This window comes from Canis aureus, chromosome 4 (genome assembly GCF_053574225.1).
Source record: "Canis aureus isolate CA01 chromosome 4, VMU_Caureus_v.1.0, whole genome shotgun sequence".
Lineage (NCBI taxonomy): Eukaryota > Metazoa > Chordata > Mammalia > Carnivora > Canidae > Canis > Canis aureus.
This window is the reverse complement of record NC_135614.1, coordinates 47,312,619-47,334,191: the sequence shown is the minus strand read 5'-3', so window position 1 is coordinate 47,334,191 and position 21,573 is coordinate 47,312,619. Positions and strand designations below refer to the sequence as shown.

The 21,573-nt window shown below is 33.6% G+C and overlaps 1 protein-coding gene across 4 annotated transcripts in view; it reads left to right on the top strand.

Annotated features, from left to right (window-relative positions):
• LOC144312683 (uncharacterized) overlaps positions 1 to 21,573 on the top strand; it is a 2,041,845-nt gene that overhangs the window by 1,528,935 nt on the left and 491,337 nt on the right. For all 4 annotated transcript variants that reach the window (XR_013378226.1, XR_013378224.1, XR_013378221.1 and 1 more), the window contains one exon: positions 8,652 to 8,857. The gene's annotated coding sequence lies outside the window, so the exon portion shown is untranslated. The remainder of the gene's footprint in view (positions 1 to 8,651; positions 8,858 to 21,573) is intronic.

Below are 21,573 nucleotides of genomic sequence, written 5' to 3'. Positions count from 1 at the left end.
GACACTGAAAGGGCTCTGTGGTAGAAAAGGGAGAAGGAGGACCGAGAATAGATCCTCTATTATAATACTCTAGAGTTATACAGCTGTTAAATCCACAGATCTTTGAACCAGATCAGGCATAAGACCAATTACACATGGGTAGTTTTTGTCACTCAAAGTGCTTTTACTTAAACTGCTTATTAATGGCCTCTAACAAGACATGCAGTGTGTACCAGAATGCATATCCACACAGTATTTCCTTATTGAGAAAGTCCTTCTATAAAAAAAAAAAGTCTTGCTGAAAACCACAGTGTGCCTAGTGTTATAATTTATATCCTAGCACCATCTCATCACATTGCAGACCAGTAACAGTTTTTAGATTGCCATCTACCCAAGGACAATTCTTTATGTAGCCCTGACTTAGGCACATATACTTAAAAAAATACCACTTGAATCATGAAATGGATCTCATGATAGGAAGCACCCTCACAATGAAGAAAAGTATATTTTTTCATGAGAGTAAGTTACTTTACAAGCCTATTATGCTTTCCATGGAGATAAGCCCCTTATTGAAAGGAATGGTAAATTAAAGAGATTGGTCAGAGAAAGAGGTGTTAGGAGGGGGCAAGGAAGAGAATTCACTTAAGAAATATATAAGAGCATACTCAAAATAAATAATGAAAGGAATTGATTTTAACTGTAGTAATTTTCAGAAGTCATATCATAAGTAATTCTGTGGCTTCAAAAATAGTATCTGCATAATAGTTGAGAGCTGAATCTGAAATATATTTTCTATACATGCTTCTGACAAAGTAATCAGATGAATTATTTTATGTATTTCAAAAGTGTCAAAAAGACAATTTTAATTTTAACTTCAATAGAAAACCAAAATTTATTAGTAGAATTATAATAAAGCTCAACACACTATTCTTTGGCCAACTCTTATCACTTGACTATTTTTATAGCAGAATAATTAAGTGTGTAAGTAAGGCTTGCATAGTTCAATCATATTCTGTTTTTAACCTAGCCATGAATATGTTATCTTTTGAAGATTCTTCATGGTGCCCTGCTGAAGTGGGAGTGGCCTAAAAATGAAGTTTTGTTTGCTTGTTTCTCCTTTCCATTTTGTATTTGCTCTGGTTTCATGGATAACTGTGAAAATGTTTTCAACAGGGACACCTGGTTGCTCAATCAGTTAAGTGTCTGCCTTGGGCTCAGGTCATGATCCGGGGTCCTGGGATCGAGTCCTGCATTGGGCTCCCTGCTCAGGGGTGAACCTGCTTCTCCCTCTCCCTCTCCTGTTCCCCTGCTAGTGTGCTCTCTCTCTCTCTCTCATTCTCTTGCTCTGTCAAATAAATAAATACAATCTTTTTAAAATTTTAAAAAGAAAATCTTTTCAAAGGTAAATAATCTCAAAGGTCAGAGAACCAGTAGAGAGGAATTAAGAACTTGGAAAACTAGGTGGATAGGACATTTCCAAATACAAGTAATAAATGAATGAGAGTACAATCAAATAGACTTTTAAAAGTCAATTCCTTTTTGAGAAATAGATTATCTGTCTAGGTGAATTCCCCTTTTACCATTAAAAGCCAGCTTCCAGATAGGTCTGATCCATTCATTCACTGGCCACTAAATGGCATTGACAAATTACACTTTCTAATTGCCCAGCATTGGCAATGATAAATCTCTTGACTTCTGGCTTTGCAAGGAGATTGGATTTGGTGAAGTAGCTGCTGCCCCAACCATATCCTTAGAGATGTAAGCAATCCAACTCTCTACCATTGAAATAATAGTTTTCTTTTATTCAGAGTGCTGATGAGGCCAAACCCAATATTTTGATTTCAGAGAAAGTAGATTTAATTATGGCCCTTGAGCATACTAGACCCCAGTTGGCCATCCAAAAAAAAAAAAAAAATGCATTCCACTGATTGCAAAGTATTAAAAGTATGGATGTTTCAAGACAAATTCCATTGATTGTCTAAAACAACTAATGAAAGCCACCCTGTGCTACTTTTCTGATGGTATTAGACAAATGTCTTCAACTCTTTGAATCAAGAAGAGACTCCAAGTACAGTAAATTCACACTTGTTGTCCCTTTGCCATCTTTGAAGTACTCTTTTTCAGAGATTTTGTTTCATTCCATGTCCCAACCTATGAAAGGAAAAAAAAAAATTGTGGAGGCCTTGATGAGGCTCCCTCTTGATTCACATGATGAGATGGAGTCTCAGACAAAACAATTAAAGCAGTACAATTTTCTTCTTGCATTCATCAATAATAACTGATGCAAGATATCTGCTTTTCAAGTTCTGCTGGTTTTCTGTCTCCTTTGTGGATTGGTTTCACACATAGTGGCTTGAATATGGAATTCAGATCTAGCAGTAGTATGATAAATTGCTATACCACAGAGTCATTATCTTTCTCTACTGGAACTAATGGGCAGTAGCCACAGGAACTCAAAATAATACTCAGCCAACCAGTATCATGGTCAAAGTATGCATAGGAAATGTGAATTGCTTTTATTTTACCTTCATAAAATTAAGATACTATTGGCCATCCCTGATACAAGTAGGAATTTCAGCATGACTTTAAGATTATGGCAGGGTGCAGTTTTAGACATTTGTATTTCAGGAGGTAGAATTAAAATAAAAGTCTCTTTAACTACAAAAATGTCTATTAAGATTTTTTCCTAGTTGGCACATTCAAAGATATTTCTTTCATTACACATAAGTGAATCTCCACCATTTAAATAGTCTTTCACATTTAACGTGTCCCTATTGTAAAAGCAAAAGTAACTTTTGTATTTCTTTCATATTCTTGCATAAGCATAGAGTCTCTGTTTTCATTAGAAAAATAATGTTTATCTTGTACGTTAGAGAATTAAACAGGAATGTATGTTTTGAATAATCTTGAGAAAAGGTTAGTGGCTAATTAAATAGTAAATTAAATAGGCTCCAGACTTGCGTGGCAGCATCGGAAATCTGGACTGCTTTTTCATTACACTTCTTTAAGAAGAACAATATAGGTAAATGTGAGAGAGAACATTTTGCTTTGGCTAACTGTTGGACTGCCTCTGTTTTTGAGAAGACATTTATTATGTTTGCCTTTTCTTTGAGTGTGGGAATGTGCAAGGGTGAGAGTGTGTTAGCTGTGTGATTTTGATTTAAAGCATGGTGGATAACAGCAGGCTTGGTTTTATATATGAGTGGCCCCAGCAGGTGATGAATTGTTTTTGACTTTCATCATTTGCCAATAAATAAGAGAAGTGAGAGATTTATCATGTATGTAAAAATCTCTGGCAACATTCTCTATCATGTAAAATAAAATTTAATAAAATAGCATTTCAAAAAATGCATACAAACACTTGCCTTACGCTTAGAGGCTATAAATTCTGCAATTCAGTAGTCTTTACAAAATGGGGAGTGGGAGTCAGGGAATGGACCTACTTGTCCAGCATCAGGGTAGTGACCATTTTGCACAGCTGGTAGATTTGCAAAGTTGAGTGACCATCTTTATGTGTGACTCCCTGTGACCCTTTTATTAAGCACCTAGCTGTGCTCAATAGCGAAATGGATTCTAATTGCTTCACAGCAGGTTAAGTGATTTAACCTGAAGCAAAGCAATAGTTTTTATTTGAAATTGCCAGCATATTCACATTGACTCCCCTCTACCTCAAAACAAAACAAAACAAAATCACCACCCTGAAAAGAGAAAACTTTTACCAAAATGTAGTATACTACATTTTTCCCCCACATCATAAAACAAAAGAACACAGATGATGTGTCCAGAGACAAGAAAATGTTAATACCGGAAAAGGCCCTAGCAACCACCCAGTTCAGTGTTTAATTTTGCAAACGTAACAATGATTTGTATTTATTCATTGGCAATCTAGAAGCTTCCAAAAAGTAACTAATTTTGAATGGAAGCAAAGCTTTGTTTAAGATAAACATAAGACTAATTATTTTGGATTTCTCTCTTCAAATATGTATTGAGCCCCTTCTAGTACTAGTCACTGGGTTATATCCCATGGGGTGTGGAGAAATAAACTAGACATGGTGTCTGTCTCAAGGAACTCACAGTCTCATTAATGTCATGCTAAGGACCAAATGTCTGACTGGCACACGAGCAGGAGGAAATCATATTAAATATTAATATGTGTCTTATTGTGGATCAATTTGATATTCTTTTAACCTTGAACTTCCAAAGGAATTATCATGTTTTGAAATGGTGTTCTTTGGCTCTCTGCTTGAGTGCACATAATTTTTCCATTTTTCCCCTTTCCTTTCTCTTTCCCCAATATTTGTTTAAATGAAGCAAAAGAAATTGATAAAGACCCAATTGTAAGAAATAGAATTACCTCCCTACTCAGAGTCAAGATCATGTGATGACTGGGACTATTCTTTCTCCACTGTGTGTATCTATAGAAAATCCTGTCCTTAGTTCAGGTGCTGAGAACCTGTTCCTACTGCTGATGCTTTACTACCATCTGCTATCCAATACATTTTTTGAATATTTTGAGTATAGTTTGGGGAGAATCAGATTAGAAAACCCATATTCTTCTTCTTTTTTAAAAAATCAGGATGAATCCTAGTCTGTAACAAGTATAATAGGAAAAATAATATAATTTAATTACAAATACAGAGCTCTTTCTTTTTAAAACTTCAGATATTTGTGAACCCCTCCCACATAACACAATTACAGTCCTACATCTGAGCTCTGGCTGGAATTCTCCAGAAACACACACCTTGGCAAACCCTACACATGAATTAATCACTGTATACAATTGTAATGTTTTTGTCTCTCTCCCAGGCCCTTTTCCACTCCTGGCTGATAAGAATCTCTAATGTGATGTTGTAAACGCTCCATTCTATACTTAGTCTAAATAGGAAATAACATTTACGTCTATTAGCATCCACAGAAACATTTGTCAACAACAACTTGGAGAATGACATAACTTTTTTAAGTGCACCCATCTGGGAAAGTTTCCAAGTTGGGAGATACCCAAGTTGGCAATGATTCTAAGAAACTTATTCATATGCACTATACACAACAATTTCTGGACTTGTTTTATATTTCCAGCTATTAGCTTTGGAAGTGCTGGAGATAAGACAAAAATATACACATACACACAACTAGAAATAAAATGAAAGTAGATCTACAAAAGCTCTAATAGGATAGCTCTGGTAAATTTAGAGCAAGGGAGAGGTCAAGATCACCCTTTGTGTTTAGTCAACTCATATCTGAGACTGGTCCATTTTGTTCAAGGACAAAATGAAAATATTATAAAACCATTTGAGGTCCACCTGAAAAACTGATCCTTTTCTATCAAGGACTCTCCAGAAATGCTAAAGTGTTGTACAATATAAAAGAATATACATATATATTTTTTTCTTTTCACAGTTTGAAGTCCTTTTGAATTTTGGGTTTTGTTTTCTGTTACTTATCTTACTATTTCAGGCACAACTAGCTGCTGATGAACTATTAAGTAACTTTTTTCTTCATTCACAAATCTAATGCCACCTTTGTGTATGTAAGAAAGCCACATGAGTTTTCTACATTTTTAGTTTTGCTTTTAGTAAATACGTACTGGAACATATAGTTCTTTATTTAATTGGTAAATGTTGATCATTTTTGTGTAATTGGTTCTGAGAGTTCTATAGCTTAGGCCTGTATTTATTTGACACACTTGGTAAATCCTTTAGCTGATCTTTTGAAAAAATATCATGTAAGAGCAGAATTTTATTTAGGGTCAGAATTAAACAAAATTCATTCAGTAAAATTGTTAATAATTATCAAGCGAACTCAGCTGACTATTTGTTAAGCTGATCATTCAAAATGAATCTGTACAAATAGAAATATTTATCCTTAATATTCATTGCTTCAAAACTTAAATTAGCAGGATCATTTTGCCTAAAATTATTCATTCTTCTCTTAGAATTTTAAAGGAATTGTACCATTCTGTCTAGACACCAGGAAGTGGTATAATCTTTTCCCCACCCCAACAAATGTTTCTAATTCTAACCTATTCTAAAATAACCAGTTTGCAAAGTTATCTTTAAGATAAATTCAAATTTTTTCTTTCTTATAATATTTCACTGGTTAATAAGCTTTTAGTATTTTTAATTAAAATATACTAATATTGACATCATTAGTCTACCAGTTCAGAGCTTTGGATTTGTAATTAAATGCATCAGATCCAATTCCAGATCTGCCACTTAAATAGCTATGTGATCAAGACAAGTTTCTTAACTGTAGTTTTCTCATCTGTAAAATAGAAATTACAGAAACTTTAGAGAGTTAATGTTAGAATTAAATGGATTAAGATGTGTAAAGCATTTTGAACAGGGTCTAGTTAGGCTAGATAAGAATTTGCTATCAACACTATCATCATCATCATCATCATCATCATCATTATCATCATCATCTTACTAATGGAGATGTCTAGCAAGCAATTTTTATGAAATTTGGAATAAATCAAAAAAAGTTTTTCTTACCTTGATATAGAATGAATGTATTATATTTGCAAAAAACACACAAAATGTATACAAGATAATTTAAAGCCTCTGATTCCACCAGGGACCCAGCTTGTAAAATATAGGAGTAGCTCCTCTTATAATTGAAAATAAATTTTCAGTACCTTATAAAGAGAATAAATAAAAGCTCTTCATTCTGTATATTTTCTATATCCATCCAAAGTTGTCCATAAATGCAAATGTTGAAATATGAGTAACTATTATGAATGGGGTGAGTACTATGTGTGTATATGTAAGTGTAAATGTCTGTGTCTCCGTGTGTGCTCCTTTTTAATCTGAAGTACCCAAAATAAGAAAGATACATTTATCATCTGAGATGTTTGGTATGCTCTTCCTAACAAATAATCAGGCTGATAGAATTTCAGAGTGGGTAGGCTAATTACCATAGAAGTCAACTAGTTACTCTGATGGTAGAAATTGTACTGAAATCAGAGTATCTTTATTTATAGCATCCATTTAACTAATTTCGGTGTGACAAATTTGTACCAAATATTGAACCATATACCAGCATTGTACTGGGTGATTAGGAATGAAAATGAATAAAATATGCCTACTTATGTTAGGGGAAGGTGCATATATTCTATTAGTCACGGGCTTACTCAGTGCAACCTTATGTCTCTAATCCAATCTTTCTCGAATAACACTGTTGCTTCCCCAGCCTCCCAGCTTCTTACCTGGAAAACTAGCTTAAAGTTTGAATTCACACTTAGAAATTAGGATTCACAGATCATTACCAAATAGTTGATGATGTTTTGAACAAGACACACACACACACACACACACACACATATGCGCACACATGCACACACACAGATGGAATTTTGGCTACTATGTATAAGTCTAACAAAATGAGTATGGAATTTCTTAATGTGAAAGCTTTTCTTAGACAGTTTTGGTCCTTACATATTTTCATATACCTGTGCCATTTTACCATTTTTATATTGAAAGATAGAATACATGTTTTTCTTCAAAGCAGAGTAACCAAACTAAGTTTTACTGGTAATCACCAGGAGAAGATGTGATGGAAGAAATATAAATAAATAAGAAATTAATTAATAAAGATAAATTATAAGTGTATTGTCATTTTTACATGAAAATTTCTATTTCTTTGTAGGGTTTTACTCGTGAACATATTGAATATGTCGCTTTTCAATATTAAGAACATTCAGACTTTGGCTGAAATTATATAATGCACTTACTATATTTTAAATTCTTCTAAAAAATATTTAGAGAAATTCAGTAATTATTAATAAAAATTTTATCTTCTACTGGGATGCCTGGGTGACTCAGTGGTTAAGCATTTGCCTTCAGCTCAGTGCATGGTCCCAGAATCTCAGGATTGAGTCCCACATTGGGCTCCCCTCCAGAAGCCTGCTTCTCCCTCTGCCTATGTCTCTGTCTCTCTCTCTGTCTCTATCATAAATAAATAGGTAAATTCTTTTTAAATCTGTTAACTTTTCAAAACAACTATTAAAACTAATCCTGTCCTTCATATAATCCCATATTCTCATAATTAACAGTTTATAAAGTGATATAGGACTTACCTCATCTAAAGGAATAAAAATTAAAATTCATGGTATGGTGTAATTTTTTAAAATTCTAAGATCATATTTTTATATTTTTATTAGATTCACCTGGAAAAAAATCAAAGCACCAGAGGATAAAGAAATATATCTAGATTAATAGCAGATGTCTTCATACAATAAGAATATAGAACACTAATGGCTCTCTAAAGGTTTCAGTTAAACAAATTTAGGTAAATGACTATTCATCATCCCCACAAGTTTCCAAAATTTTTAACATTTTCTGAATATTTTGGATATTTTTATCAATTTTAACTTTTTTCTAGTATATATTCCCAGTTAGTTGCACAAATTCCAGCACCTTGAAAATATAATGATGTTAATTATAATGATGATGACGTTAGTGGACTTAAGTAAAAATTATGGATTCCAAGGGCAAAAAAACCTCACAAACAATTTTCAGTGCTGTACCCTAAGTATTCTTGGTAGCCGGGTTATCTTCCTATGTGTATGAATGTGTTATGGAAAGAGACTTTAGAAGCCATCAAATAAAATCATGAGGAATTTTCTAGAACCAGATGCGTATTAAAGGTTAATAGTCTATCTTATTTTTTTGCAGAGCATGGAAATTTGCTGCAGAGAAAGGAAATGACTTGGTCAAAGGCACAGGACAAATGAAATATAGAGCCAGAAAGAGAGCTGAACAATCCTGACATCCGAGTCAGGAATTATCTTTTCATATACTTGCTTCCATTCCTCTTTACCAGTAGACTCCTTCCAAGATAGTCAAGACTGCTTTTACTTTTCACCGCTGCATTCTGCGAGGTTAGTACAGTTGTTGGGACATTTGAGTTGTTTAGTAAATAATCACTGAATGAATGTAAGAATTTTATTTTATTTTATTTTATTTTATTTTATTTATTTATTTTTTGAATGTAGGAATTTTAACACAAATAAATAACTACGTAACCTGGGAGAAAATTCAATCTGTTAAGAGGCCACTATCTTTCTACCATATTCGGATGCTAACTTTAGTTTGAATTTCTAATTTACACCTGCAGAGCTTATTAGTAACCTACAGGTTTAAAATTAATTTTATTTAGTACCATAGTATTTATATATTTGTATAGTATTACAGTATTATGCACTTTGCCTAGCATCATCAAAATTGAATATTCGGTTGCTCTTTTTCTGTTTCTAACTCTATTCTGTCCATTTAAAATTATCCTCTATGTGACAGTCTTTCTTCGTAGGGCTGCTACTACTTGGCTTTTACAAATTAAGTCATAGATTTGTCTGAATTTTAATTGATCCTGAATATATTTTCCTCAAATAAGGTGGAACATTGATAGAAGAGTGTCCTATGGAAAATAAGTTGCTGGTGTTTCACAAAATAATTGGGAATACTTGCCAAGCTTCAAGTTAAAAAAAAAAAAAAAAAAAGGAAGGCTTTACAGATGATGTGGCAGGATACTGGGAGAGAGGGGAGGGAGGAAGAGAACCACACTTTAGTTTTCAGAGATACTTGTTATATTTTTCACTGGCTCTGTTTTATCTACATAACTTGGGTCTTCTGATTCTTTTCTTTTTTGTGTGTGGATAATTGCTTTGTTGTTAGTGCTTTGACACTGAGTGACAGTGCTTTTGGGTGGTTGACAGCCAAATCTATTGGCAGATGATACTCCTCCTCCACGGAGAGGTGCTTTCCTTCTGCCTAGTGACAGTAAGAGCTTCTAAGTTGACAGAGGAGGTCTCATCTCTCTCGGAAGAGAGACAAAAGCAAAGTGGAGAGAGCGAGATTTCTGCCAGAATAAAAACATCTATTTAATTTGCTATAGAGAGAAATACAACAGGCAGTGTGTATAATGAGTGCAAGTTAAAACAAATCATTTTATTTATGCATGTTGCCTATGGAAAATTTTTATTACTTAGGAAGCTATCAAGGTCTTTATATATTGTCTTTGGAATCACTGAAAACCAAAAATAAATTCTTTTTCTTTCAGTGGAGTTTATTAAAAGGAGACAGACAGGAACAGAGTAGGGAGAGGATGTGAACACAATTTTGTTATATTTCACATCACAGAATTAAAGCCATGTAAAGTAAAAATATCCCTAACAATGGTTAGTAGAATTATTTTTCTGAATTGTGAAGATATTTTTTTGCCAAGTGATTTGGAGATATAGGCCAGAGAATCTGATTTACCATTCATAATTTACAGTTGAGAATTACACAATTTGAGATTAAAAAGCATCTTTTTGTCTTGAGAAAGGAGTTAATCGTTTAGATCCTAAACTACCATCTGTGCAACAGCATGCATTTATGAAGCCTCAAGAAAATAAGACATAGGTAAGGTGACTGTCTATGGAGAGAGGCCTCCTTGAGGACTATGATTGTGTCTTGAAACATCGTGTTCATCATTTAGGGTCTTTTAGTAGGTTGGGGATATTTGTGAATCTCCTGAAATAGTATGTAAAATATTTGCTTCCATTTGCAATTTTCTGATGAGTAGATTTGTATGTTCATTGAATTAATAACCATCAGTCCATGGACTCAAGGAAAGTGAGAATCACTGCTCTAGTACCATGACAAATATTGTAACTTAACTACCATTTCAACTATTAAACTTTTGTTTGTAAAAAATAAATAAATAATTAAAATCTTGGTGTCTAGGAGAAGCAGTGACAAAGGATTAAGACTCAGTAACTTGTTGGTTGACTCAAAGTTTAGTCTTCAAATATTAAAAATATTGACCTTAAGGTAGAGGTGCCCTGCTAGAAAAGCCTGAATGGGAATTCGTAGGATAACAGGTGTTTGCTCTAAAACTAGAAAGGCTTTCTAACAGAGGCCTCTAGGAATAAAGTGAACTGCCCTGGAAGATAATAACTATAGGTTTTAAGTAATGCTTAGTTTTATTCAGTAACACGAAATACATCTTAGTAGAATTTCTGCCATGTGCCTTGAACTGTTTTAGATAAGTTAGATATATCAATGAACAATCTAAGCAAGGTCTTTGTTCTTATGGATGTTACAGTCTATTGGGTAGAGATTGACAGTAAACAAGTAAATTATTAAATAAATAGTATTGCATTGTATAGCAATAAGCGCTCCGTAGAAAACAAAAGATCATGCTGTAATAAATAATTTCAAAGAACTCTGATTTAGATGGCCTGTTCAGGAAAATCCTTAGGTGCCATCTGTGATGAAATCTGAATGACAAATGTACCAGTGATATGACTACCTGATGAGTAACAAGGATCTTCCAAGGACTTTGCAAAAGAGACTTTCTGTGGGAAGGAAACTGAGACAAAATGGCCCTCTAAGGTCCCTTCCAACTCAATAGTACAATATTGGATATGATCTCAACTTCTAGATTTCATCATCCATTGACTCTCTTATGGCTCCTTAGTGAGACAGAATTTATGAATAATTAAGTTGAAATAGAAAGATAAATTGGTTTCTTCAACTGAACAGTATCACGTACTATGAAAATTCAACTGGGAATGATGAATGATGATAATGCTAGCTATCATAGTTGTCAATATAGGATCCAGATTCACTTATCTGATACTTTTAAGATTTCTTTCTTTGTTCTTTTTGTTGCTTCAACTGGTGATCTAGCACAGCTATTTATCAATTTTTCATTCATAGTTGTCTCATCAGTGAATTGCTGGAGGTTTGTAAATCTCCCTTTTGAAATGTTGCCCAAAACAGAATGTAAACCATACTAATCTGTTCTTTAAATTACATTAGTATTAGATCCATAGTCAGGGTGTTTCCATATGCTGGTGTCTCAGGGTACTTCTGAGGTGGCTCTATGCCACCAGATCCTGAAGAGAGCAGTGTAAAAGAAGACATCACAGTGTTTTCAAAGAGTAGGACTTCTAAAATAAACAACACATATTCATTTACTATTTCGATTAAAGATTTTCCTAGCAACACATTTTCAGTGTTCTAAGCTTTTCCTAGAAGGAATCCTATATCATGTAGTTCTCATTCTTTTGTTTGTTCATCTTTTCCTTTTTCCCATTCCCCCCACCCAAATATCTATTCTTATAGTGATTAGGATACCATGCTACACATGTAGGTCTTAAACATGAATAGAAAACCTTCCAGGCTCATAAATACACAATGCTCTACTCTAAAAGGGTCAAAGATGGACAATGGGTAAAGGATGACTTAAGTCCTGTAATATATCAAGAAGAAAAATATAGAAGGTAGGGAGGCATTATAAGAGAGGTAAAAACAAAACAAAACAAAACAATGGATCTCACAGCCTGGTGGCCTGAAAGAGACAAGTTTCTTTAATGCAATAGCATCTAAGCTGGACTTTTAAAGAATAACTGCAATTTCAACAGACAAGAGATTAAAAAAATAATATACAAGGGGAGATATTGGGTATAGGGGAGTCTGAAGGAAATGATAGTTTCCATACAAAGTAGATTTTGTGTGGGAGAATGAAGCCAGAAAGTATTCTAATTATGGCTATTTTGGTTATAAGGACAGAAACATCTTGAAACTGGTAAGAGTGATGCTTTTTGTGTGTGAGGATAGAATTAGCAACCTTATTGACATCCAGGACAGGAAATGAAATACACCTGAGCTCATGAGTCCAGAACAGCAAAATCAGGAGCAATGGAGGTTGTCCCAGGCCGTTTCATAACTGATAGGCATGGAACACAAAGGAGAGGTGGGAGTAAAAGATAACACAAAGCTTTTGAGATGGGTGAGGGAATTCAATATCCTGGCAGAGAGAGCACTCAATAAAATTACCTACTCTTAACTGACTGCCTGACAGACTGAAAGTTTTCTTTCAAAAGGAAGAACATCATACCGACTTTTGACATCGGATTTTGATATTTGATCCCAGGTTGTAGGAGTCAAGTTTGCAGCCATTTCATAGGGATTTTAATAAGAAAGACAGCAATGCATTTCCTGGTGAATTGTAAAATTTGGTATTTCAATATAATATATACATTTGAGTTTACTAAGAACTTTGATGTGTTTTTACATATACATGCATTTTATTCTCATGACACCGAGATTGAGTAGGCAGGCAGTTTACACATAAGGATACCAAGGCTCAATTATTTATCTACAGGTAAAAGTTTTATTCTATTAGAGAGAAGATATAACCCAGGATTCTTAGACTGTAAGTCCTATGATTTTTCTAGACAATCAAATGGTGCTGGTGTAGAGCACAAAACTTTCCAATTCAGTGTTATTTTTCTAATAGTCCTTTGCGTTAAGTGCCTTCCTATTTAGTAATTCACACTCCAATAATTCTGTGTGAATTATATAACACACAATTGAACCACCCCACCAGATAGAACTAAAATCTGATGACAGGAGACAACTCCCTCTGGGCTAATACAGATTATTTTAATTCCTCCTACTGGAATTAATGAGACTTACATGGATAGGTCTTATTATAAAAACCAAACCAAACCAAAACGAAACCAAATGAAAACTAAAAATTCTCTCTCCTCCTTAGATATTCAATTTAGCTCAAGCCTTGTAATACTGGGTCAAATTTTAGGTCACACATTGATATGTGAGCATATCACATTACATAATAAGTAGAACTGAAGTTCATCCAGTATAGACAATAAATGGCTTCCATTGTTCTTTGAATTGTCATCCCTTCTGGCTTGGTGATGCCTAAGCCAGTCATGTTTTTAATATTTTTAATTTATCTTTTAGTTATTAATGATAACCAAGACATTCTTAAATACAATTTCAAGTACAAATATTTCAAGAAATAACCATGTTACCAAACTAGCATAATGTATATTTACTTAGTTAAAATTTGTGCCTTTGGAAAACTATTTATTTGGTTCCCATATACTTGAAATGTAGACAGAAATTTTAAGTTTCTATTTCAATGCATTCCACTTCTGTCTTTATTTATTCAGAGATGTTTTTTAGAAATTAATTTGACTAGAATCTTAGAGGCAAAACTGTTTATATAAGGTACCAGGAAAATAAGCAGAAAAACTGTGGTTATGAAATCATTAATTATTTAAAACGAAAAGACAAAATATCAGAAATAATGGATTATAAAAAATAATAATACGACTTGCAGTGAAATACAAGTATCCACTAACAGTATGATGCAAATCTAAATTTGTTGACCTGGAAAGATTATGTGTGTCTACATATATGTGTATACATATATGTATATATTTATATGTGTGCATTTAAAATACCAAATAATAAAAGATTATGTTTAGAAAATCCCATATTAAACAGTGTGCCCACAGATGTGTTCACAAGCACATAAAAAAGGTAGAAGAATATTTAATATTTTATTAGGGTTCTATCATATAAAGAAATTTGGTATAAATTTGGGGACTTTCCCCCCTTTTTCCACTTTTTTGGTTCCTAAATATTTCACACAGATTTTAAAAGAATTATAAAAGTTATATTTAAAACAAGAAAAATGTAAAGTATTTATTTATTTAAGATGATCTTCAAGTCTGATTCCTTTGGCTCTTGGTGATCATCTCTTAGTCCAACCAATTCTAGCATCTTTGTGCTATATCCCTTCTTTCCCTGTTCACTATCCTTAATTTCATTTTCATCTTCATTGATAAGTGGTCATGGAAACCAACATCATCATCTACTAAGATCTACTGAGATGCAAATATCTGTTTGATATACTGAAAACTGAAAACAATTCCAGTTGATTTACAGCAGGATTGTAAATTATTATTATTGTTGTTATTTCAGAAAGCAACTGATTTACTGAACCAATGAATTAGAGGTGATCTTAGAATGCACCAGTCACCCACTTAATAATTATTTATTGAATTGATTTTTTATGAAAACAACTTGTTCAAAATTCTGTTCAACTTCTCAGTACTTACTCTGATTCAGTATTTCCTATTCTCTCTTGAAAATGTAAGGCCTTGTTATTACTTCCGCTTCCAGTTTTCCTTTCACTTCACATTTATTATTCTCACAGTCTTACAACCTGTGTAGTTACTCTCTAAATACAAGTCAGCAAATTTAATCTTTGTATGTTTAGAAAGCAGCCTCAATAGAGATTTTTCCCAGTAACTGAAAATACAGTAGTCAGAGGTTGGAAAATATTATCTTTAGGTAGACAAATGAGAAGGTTAAGATTTTGCTTCAATTGCATCAATTTTGCAGTACCTAGTGCAGTGCCGGGGTTATATAAATATTAAATTCTAATCATATTGACAATACCCACCTAAAAGAATCCTTTCCAGATAGGTTATGTAAATAATGATTCATTAGAGCAAATGAAATAAATTTGGATGTAAATTTTATACTCATTGAACTGTTTGCTGGAGAATAGTGCTCTGCTGAACACGTCCTTAGAGCCAAGTATGTATGTGTGTATGAAAAAATACATGTACATACATATATATGTATGTTGCAATACATACATCAATGTGTGTATATGTAAATATCTACATGCTTATGTGTATATGTACATATGCATATAATGTTTATCACTTTTTTATTTGACTTTTCATTTGCTATACTTTACTTTGTCATTGTATGCCTTAACAATTTCAAATTCCTTCTTCCTCTTCAATCTCCTCTGAAAACTGCTTTTTTTTTTTTGCTCTCAGATGTCCCTTTAATTGCAATCATCACAGCAATCATAAGAATACCACATGGAGATTGAAAGATTTATCGGTAAAGATCAGATTGCAGGAAACCCCTGTAGAAGGTTCAGTCCCTACAAAGTAATGATGTTATTTAAGAGCACTGAATCTCTTCATACCCATCACTTTGACATATGCCACATTCCACTTGGTTGCAGCCTTCTAAAAGGGACTGCTAGAAGCAATGTCAGTGTTGGTATGGGCACATTTGTAAGTGACAGGACAATTCCTGTGCAAAGCCCCTAGGTCCTAAATGAAATTATTTTGAGGACTTTAGCAAATACCAAGCTATTTGCAGCATGAAGCCCAGTTTCTATAAAATCTTCCAAGTTCCCTAGCATTCTTAAATAGGATTTGGACAGAATGGCAGATGGATGAGGTTAAATGAAAAGTTAAATTTACTTCTTACACTTTGTAGTGGTTTTAATTTATCAAAGATATATTTATTTTTAAAATACTTCAGAAAGGCAAATCCATAAAATGCTAATTAGAAAAAAAAAGAAACAAAAAAAAAGAGATAAAGGAATAGGACCATGAAAGTGACAAAAAAGAATGCCAAATACCATTAACTTAGGAAGCACTTCTGAATTTTATTAATGGTAAGTGACATAGAAAACACCTATACAAATAAGTGAATAAACAAGTTACTATTTCTCACTTATCAGATTGGTAACCATTTTAAAGTTTGAAAATATCGAGTATTGGCAATGATTGCAAATTCTGCTGTGGGAGAGTGAATTGGAATAACCACTTTAGAGAATACTTTGGCATTAACAGTAAAACTGAATATGTACATAACCAGAAACTTCACTTCCATGTTTATTCTCTAAAGAAACATTTACATAACTTTACAAGAGGGACATGTACAGGTATGTTTATTGTAACATGGTTTAAAATAGCAAAGGGAGAAAGCATGTAAGTGTTAATAATTTGCAAAATGAGCAAATTAGTGTGTGTGTGTGTGTGTGTGTGTAAATGGGAAAGTATATCTGTTAACAGGAATAGAATAGACAAGGAAACACATACTGACAGATTTCAAAACCACAATTTTGATTAAAAAACAAGTTGCAGGGATCCCTGGGTGGCGCAGCGGTTTGGCGCCTGCCTTTGGCCCAGGGCACGATCCTGGAGACCTGGGATCGAATCCCACATCGGGCATCCCGGTGCATGGAGCCTGCTTATCCCTCTGCCTATGTCTCTGCCTCTCTCTCTCTCTCTATCATAAATAAATAAAAATTGAAAAAAAAACAAAAAACAAGTTGCATACATATAGACAGATTCAAAAATTTTAATGCTGAGTTATAGAGCAAACCAGAGAATAATATATATACTAGAAGAGTACTTATGTAAAATTTTACAAAACATACACATAGAATACTCATTTTTTACACATACAATAATCTATCACTTATAAAGATATATATGATAATTTATAAAAATAGATTCTGCTACATCAATGATAATAATTGCCTCTGTGGAAAGGGCACAGAAGGACAGGACTTATCTCAATAATATTTTGGGGATCCCTGAGTGGCTCAGCAGTTTAGCACCTGCCTTCGGCCCAGGGCGTGATCTTGGAGTCCCGGGATCAGATCCCACCTCAGGCTTCCTGCATGGAGCCTGCTTCTCCTTCTGCCTGTGTCTCTGCCTCTCTCTCCCTCTCTCTGTGTCTCTCATGAATGAATACATAAAATCTTTTAAACGAATAATATTTTATTTTTTAGTAAAAAACATGAAGCTAAAATAAAAATGCTAGCAATAGTCAGTTCTAGGTATTGAGTACAATAATTTTTATTATATTAATTTCTGTTCTCTTATTAGTTCTAAAGTGTTCTTAATACCAAAGGAAACTCCATAAAAATAAATTGTCTTACTGTTTTCAATGTACTATACTAATTAATAACTTGAGCAAATATTTTCTCTTTAGCACTGAGGTGTCATGGTGTTATATTTTTAATGTCATTTCAGAAAACAAAAAAGTGCTTTTTTTCCTATAAGGTTATGTTTATTCAGTGTGATTTTAAATAAGACATTTAATTCTTCTACTGTTATTGTGAGGCACTAATGTGCAGATTCTTTGATTTCAAATGTCTTACATAATTTACCTACACAAGATTATGCTTTAATTTTAATTGCTTTTAAGACATAAGTTTTCCTAAAGCAACACTCAATATGCACCATCAATTATCTTAGAGAAAGAAACACAGAAAATATATTAATTATAGGTCATGACCCAGCAAATTATGAATTTCCAACCAGAAGTAAATTATTGCCACTAATTAGCTTTCTTGTTTGCCAGACTGAGTTAAAGTCTTCATTGCATTAGTCATTTCATAAATCACTTTCTCAACATGCAAATCTGGAAGGAATAAGAATTTGAAAATATGTTAACAGATTACTAATACTCAGGCACAGAGTTTTGTTGGACAGTTTCTTCCATTGTCAGGAATATTTTATCAGTTTAGTGTGGAATATTTGGAAGAGAAGATAACTTATTTTCTTTACTGATATAGACTGTTTCGAAGTCATTTATTATTTGTCCCTCTAGACAATTAAGTCTTGGACAGACTGAATCTATATTAACATTAAGTAAAAAAGAGTGTGCTCCTTAAATTACTATTTTAACTGCTTTTTTGTTTAAATAGTTAATTATTGAAGTATAGTTGACATATAGTGCTATATTAGTTTCAGGTGTACAACATAGTAATTCAACCATTCTGTACATTATACAAGGCTCACCACAATATGTCTAGTGACCATCTGTCACTGTACAACATTATTACAATATTATTGACTATATTCCCTATACTGTACTTTTATCCCTATGACTTATTTATTTTGTAATAGGAGATTTGTACCTCTTACAGAATGGCTATTATTAGAAAGACAAGAAATAACAAATGCTGGTGAGGATGTGGCAGAAAGGGAGCCCTGTGCACTGTTCATAGGACTGTAAATTGTTGCAGCCACTGGAACACAGCATGGAGGTTCCTCAAGAAATTAAAAACAGAAATACTATACAGTTGTAATTCCACTACTGGGTATTTACCGAAAGAAAACAAAAACTCTAAATTGAAAAGATATATGTACCCCTCTGTTTATTGCAGCGCTATTTACAAAAAGCAAGATATGGAAGAGTGCAGTGTTTTGAATGTTTTCCAGCTTCATTGACTTTTAGCAAAATTGTGATATTAGTGGAACGGGTTGGCTCAAACCTTTATTTATTTATTTATTTATTTATTTATTTATTTATTAAATTTTTATTTATTTATTCATGAGAAACAGAGAGAGAGAGAGAGAGAGGCAGAGACACAGGCAGAGGGAGAAGCAGGCTCCATGCAGGGAGCCCGACGTGGGACTTGATCCCGGGTCTCCAGGATCACTCCCTGGGCTGAAGGTGGCGCTGAACCACTGAGCCACCCTGGCTGCCCACCATTACTAATTAAACTAGTGATTCCAAATTTCAGTATTTATAACTGCTGTGAATAATAGAAAAATATCTGATCTCTTTTGTTTTCTGTCTTTTTTTCAATCTTTTCCAAAATTCTGTCTACCCTTGCCTTCAAAACGTATCTGTGACTGTTCCTATTTCCATCAGCTCCCACTTTCTGATGTTTCAGGTAGATAATCTGACAACAAAATAGTACTAATAAGTTAATAAATATTAATGAATTATAATGGGCAAACGTGCTTACTTACTCATAGTCACAGAATAACATATTTGGGATGGTCATGATTTTTTTTCTGAAATAATGTCTTAACCATCTACCCGCTTAAATATAAGCAACAAGACAGTATGATATTATGCCCCTTTGGTTGACTGATAAGTCCCTAGTCCTGAAAAAGTGAGTAGAAGATAACAGATGCTCTTCAGAGATTAAAAAAAAAATACAATAACAGTGAAATAATTCAACAAGAGAGAAAAGGGCGGAAGAGATTTTTGAAGAAGCCTGTTTTTCCCCTGCTTCCCACTTTTGGGCACAAGGAATGCCCTATGGCAGGGTGTGTGGAGTTGATTTCATCAGCATTTTGATGGTAACCATAGCATTTAGAAATCAAATCAGCATACTTTGCACTCTAGGAAAAGGAAAATGCTATTTTGCTGATTAGCTATTTTCCCTGAGGAATCACACTTTCAGGAAGCTTTGTCTCTCTTGTTTGATTCCTAAGATAAAGGTTAGCTCAATGCTAGCATGAAATGAGGTGTATTTCAGTAGTTAGGAAAACTTTAGGAAACTAAAACCAGCCGGGTCCCTTGGCAAAAGTAGAATGAGATCTTGTCTTTAGCACTGCCAATCATTTCAGCACTCAAACTCTCTCATCAACCCTATCCTCCCCTAGTCAGATATCAAAAAAAAAAAAAAAAAATCTTTCTAGTACTTAGTGTTCTAATGGTTCTTTAGATTATTACAATTTTGATGAATTATCTTTCCCTCAAATCAACCGCAAATGTTGAGCAGTTGCTTACAAGGTTACATAGCATTGGTAAGATGGAGTTTCCCATATCAGTAACAAGTTTTCTATGTTTTGCTCCTCCATTTCACCAATAATTTTCTAAGGCCTCCAGAAATTTCCAGGCAACCTCATCAAAATACCTCTTGTCAATCTACATTTCACCTGGCCCTTCTAAAGTTTTTATGTAAAGATGACTTCTGTGGCACGCACTCTATTCATTTTCCTCCTGCCTCTTTGACTTCATTTTATGCTACTTTTTCTGGCCCTCCTTCTCACCTAACCTCAAAATACTGGGATTACTCAGTGTTCTCTCTGGTCTATATTTTCTTCTATTTTTCTGTCCCCCTAGATCTCATCCTACCCTGTGGCTTTAAATAAAATATCAGTTCATTAGATCTCCATATTTTCCTCTCTAGCCAGCCTTCTCTTCTGAACCATGGAACTTTATATCAACTTGTTCTCTTTAATAGTTATCTTAGATGTCAACTGAGATATCACAAATAATAACAACTTCACAACTACACTCATTCTCTCCCTTAGCCCCCATAAACATGCTTCTCTTCCTCTAATCTTTATGACATAAACTTGGAAGTCAACCTTCATGTTTGCCTCTCCCATAAATGTATTATCTGGCATATACAATGCCCTCAATAAATGGGTGTGTATTGAATGAATAAATGAAAAAAAGCTTAAATGGTCATTTAAATGACATCCCTGAAGTCATATTATTCAGTAATCTCCAGTTCAACCAATATACATTTAATTTAGTATTCTTCTTTAGACTTTTGATTTAGTGGGAAACACAAAGTTCTAGTACATTTTAAGCTAATAATGTCAACCTTCCTTGGTAGAGTACTATACTTAAGCCATTTCATTTTATCCTAAATAATCTTGAGGGATAAGTATTGTTTTTCTCATTCTAGATGATGAAGATAAGGCTTGGAGAGTTTATGTAAGTCTCTAAAAGCTACCCTCCCAGTAATTGACAGAGCTGTAATAGGAATTGAGATTTTTTTTTTCTTTTTTTTGAAACATATTATTCCAGGCCATTGTAGAATTAAACATTTTTTTCATTACATAAAATGAGGTCAATGGGAGATTAGCCTCAGTTTCTTCATCCATAGAATAAGGGTAATAATATCTACCTCAATGCAATAATTAAATGAGATAATGCATGTAAAGCACTTAGTTATAGTGATTGGGCCATGGTAAGCCCTTGTGATGGGCTAGAATTTATTAATGTGAGATTTTAAATCTCTTCTTCTATGAAATGCAAAGCAATTAAAGGCTTTTGAGCAAGATAGTGATACAATGAAAGCTACTATATGGAAAGATTAATCTGTCACTTGTGACAAGGTTATATTAAAGTAGAGAGAAACTACAGCCGAAGTGAATAGTATGAGGACTATCCTAATAGCTCAATCACCAAGGGCTGCTTCTTAAACTTA